Source organism: Echinops telfairi, unplaced genomic scaffold (assembly GCF_000313985.2).
Source record: "Echinops telfairi isolate 266 unplaced genomic scaffold, ASM31398v2 ScPeMD7_7469;HRSCAF=8507_0, whole genome shotgun sequence".
Classification (NCBI taxonomy): Eukaryota; Metazoa; Chordata; class Mammalia; order Afrosoricida; family Tenrecidae; genus Echinops; species Echinops telfairi.
In genome coordinates this window covers 80339338-80343255 of record NW_022111372.1, presented here as the reverse complement: position 1 = coordinate 80343255, position 3918 = coordinate 80339338, and positions in this window count along the sequence as shown.

The following is a 3918-nucleotide window of genomic DNA, read 5'->3' as shown; positions in this document are numbered from 1 at the left end:
CTTTGAAAGGCAACAAATTGGATTTGGCAGGATTTCTGGCCTCCCTCCCAAGGACCTGCAACTTGGCACCAATGCTCAGACTTCTGCAGAGCAGCTGGGCAAACACACTCCAGCTGACTTCTCTCCTCACTCACTCACCTCCATCAGCAAATGGAGAAGAATGTGCAGGAAGGTATTCAGGAGGAACTGTAATGAAGTCTGACACCCTACAGTGAATAGTGAGACGCAGGGTTGAAAAAGGTGTTCAATAGGAAATAAGGATCCTAGGAATAAATAGGAATATGCTTTCTATGCAACTTCAGTTAACAGGATTGTCTAACAAGATGTGGATATGATCTCAGAACTGGAGATTCAGGGAAAGGAGCATGTGGAGGAAAGCATAATGGGAAAAAGGATATATACTATTCACATGCCTCAGAGGCCCTGCCACGGATAGACTACTTTATAGGCTTGATCGTCAGGTATAACTGGATTCAAATCTAGGCTCCACCATTTACTGTGTGATTTCAGGACTGTCATTTTCCATGTGTGTTTTTCATTATCTTTCAAATGGAGATGTAAAATGTTTGCTTCAGGCCTTACATTTCATGAGAGACCTAAGTAATAAAATGATACTGAATCCACTATTATAACGCATGACACGTAGTAATAGTTTAATAAATCTCAAGTAAATAAATGTAAACTTGTGGGGAAAATCTACCTCTTTGCCAAGAAAATCCCTTTTATCTTTCTGAAAAGTTTGTTTCTGCTTATAAGCAAGACGCTGAGACACAAATATCATTTTTGCAAACATTCCTGTTTCAAGCAACAACCAAAAGGACGGGATTGGAAGAATCTGAATGTTCTTTTTGATTTTGTTTTCAAAGGTTAGGAACACGATGTAGATCTCTTATTAGTCTGTGATGACATTGTTTTTGTTTCTTTATCTGCCATTTAGTTCTACATATCTGAGAGTAATGAATTCACCAGACTTAAAATAAGGACATCAGTGCTACAGTGCTGTGATGCTAGTGTCTGAGTGGGAGATTTAAAAATCTTTGGTTTTCAACTATACATGGATAAACAAGTGATCTTAGTCAAATGAATTCTGATGTCCCTTAGAGTCTGTGGGTGGTATTAATGGGTTATCACACTTGACTTCTAACTAAAAGATTAGAAATTTGAGTCCACCCAGAGGTATTTCAGAAGAAAGCATGGCAATATACCTCAGAAAACTCAAACATTGAAACCCTCAGTGGTATAGTTTTATTTGGACACATGTGGAATCACTATTAGTCATGGTTGATTCACTCGCAACATTTCTTTTAATGTCTCTGTGAGATTTAAATGTAGAATTCTGTCTTAGTTATCTAATGCTAATAATGATAACAGAAAAGTGTGTGACTTTGGCCAACAGAAATTTATTTTCTCAGAATTTAAAAGGCTACAGGTCTGAAGTCAGGGGCCAGCTCTAGAAAGGACTTTCTCTTTGTGTCAGTCCGGAGAAACATCTTCTCTTCTGGACTGTTCTAGACCTCTCCATGTGGCCTGGCATTTGTTTCTCCCCATCTCTGCTCAGCATGCATACTTGTCTGGTCCCCAAAGAGATTTTTCTCATACTAATCCTGTCTCATTAACCTAACAAAGACATTCCGTTCCCAAATGGGATTATATCCACAGAGGCAGAGGTTAGGTTTTACTTTCTGAAATGTCTGAGGGATACAATTCAGTCCACCACTTTATATCTTTTAGCTCTAAAAGAAATTCATGTCCTTGCTACTTGCAGCACATATTTTATCTCATCACACATCCTAAAATCAACTCCAAGTATAACATCTTAAATTCTGAATTATCTAAGTCAAATATGGGTGAGACTTTAAGCATATTCCATTTTAGGATAAAATTCCTCTTCTCTGTGACTTGTGAAATCCAGATTACAAGCCATCTATTTTTAAGGTACAATAGTAGAAAAGGCACAAAGTAGATGTTTCCACGAAAGCCATTAAAAGAAAGAAGGGATAATGAGCACGCAACAAGTGTAGATTTGGCAGGACAATTTACCTTAGTTCTCTGTATTCTAAGTGGAGACCCCTCAAGCCTGGGCTTCAGCTCTGCTTTCTGGGCCTGGTTGGATACTACCACTGCTCCCTTGGCTTTGGGAGGCCCATTTCTCCAATCCATGTGAATGGCTGCCCCACCCCTAAATCCCAGCAGGCTATGTTCTGATGCCCTTCAGGCATGCCATTTGGCAGTGGCCCCGCCCCCCTGGCAACTTTTAACCAGTAACCCTATAAACTGGAATAATTGGCAAAGATTAGACTTAATAAAATTTAGGATATTGGGGCCCCAAACCTTTGAGATTCAGGAGACCATGTATACGCACACTGAAAAGACCCTGTTTCCACTCTTTCTTCACTGCTCCATGGATGATGGCTCTTTATTTTTCTTGGAGGATGACAGATGTGGTTCCCTTGTATTGTTTCCTGGCTGTAGAACTCTAAGAGGCAGACCACATTCTTTCCTTTTTGTTCCTTCTCTGTCCCCTGCAGTCTAAAGTGCCGGATTTCCTTCTGTCGTAGTTGATTAGATCCAGCAGTCAAAGGCTATTTTAAGCTGGGTTGTCTAGAGAAACAAAACCAGTGACACACATATAAGTATAAGAAATACTTTTGTATCTAGTAGTAACTTTATATCAAAAAAGCCTCCCACCCTAGCCCAATTCAAATCCATGAGTCTAATGCTAACCTGAGCCCTCTTAAGGCACATGTAGCCACACGCCAATGACAAAAAAAGAAGTAGGAAACAAGGAGATCACATGATAGCCGGTGTACAGTTACATGAGTCCCACCCTAGTGAGAACTTGACAAGGCATCTACATCTTCAAAGGTCTATGTTCCCAATGGTGTCCCCCCTGGTGGCAGACACACAATTCCAGCAAAGAGGAAGACTAAGGGTTGGATTCATCTTTACATCCACATAGGTACCACCAAGTTGATATAAAATCTAACCACCACAAAGGCTAAATCACTTTTACAAAATATTACATAGTCATGTCTCCATGGGGCACTCAACTATTGAATGTGGCTCTTCTGGGCAAAGTCTCTAACTCCCACGAAATAACCCTACATAGGTCTGGTGAGACAGTGGGGGAAGGTACTGATCGCATTTGCCTGTAATTGTGAACAGGATTTCCAGAAATGTCATCCTGCTGTATATAAAATAAACTTTCTGTGAAGCAGGGGTAGAGATCTCATTATCAGCAAGAGCCAGGATTGGAGTTCACTCTTTGAATCCAAGCTCCCTGCACAGTGAACCTTCTAGATCCAAAAGAAAACCATAACATCAGAGGAGAATCAGCAGAACCAGAGGCAAGCACAGAGAACCCATGGAGCAAGTCAAGCTGAAGGCTTTTTTGTCGAATGCTGGTTTGTAGAATAGGGTACCTCTGGGCACCTGATTGGGGAAATTGGACCTGCTGACTGATGGTAGTGGAGCGAGTGCCCTTGGGAAACGCTTATTGGAGTGTGATGTCTCTGAATACTTAATTCAGGGAGCTGGGTGTGCTGACTCACTGAGTCCTTCAGGTTTAGGCTTGCGGTGGAGTGGTATGCCCCCTTGAGCAATTACTGGCATACCTGAAAGAACTTTGTAGCATATCCTGATGCATAGCTCAACCCTGGTCATTTTCCCCTGGCATTAAACTTGTTAACTTCCTTAATAAGCCCTATAATCAAGAATTTTCTTTGTGAGTTCTGTGTAGCCTTTTCAGTGGATATTAAAACCAAGAGATAAAGTGGAGAAAACCAATTAAGACAGCACAATGTCTCTATACACATGTCCTAAGACACTTGCTCTTAGTTTGCACAGTAGAATTTTCTAAATCTTTAAGTGTATCTCTTTCATCTCACATTTTACTATAAGATACAGAGAAACACATAG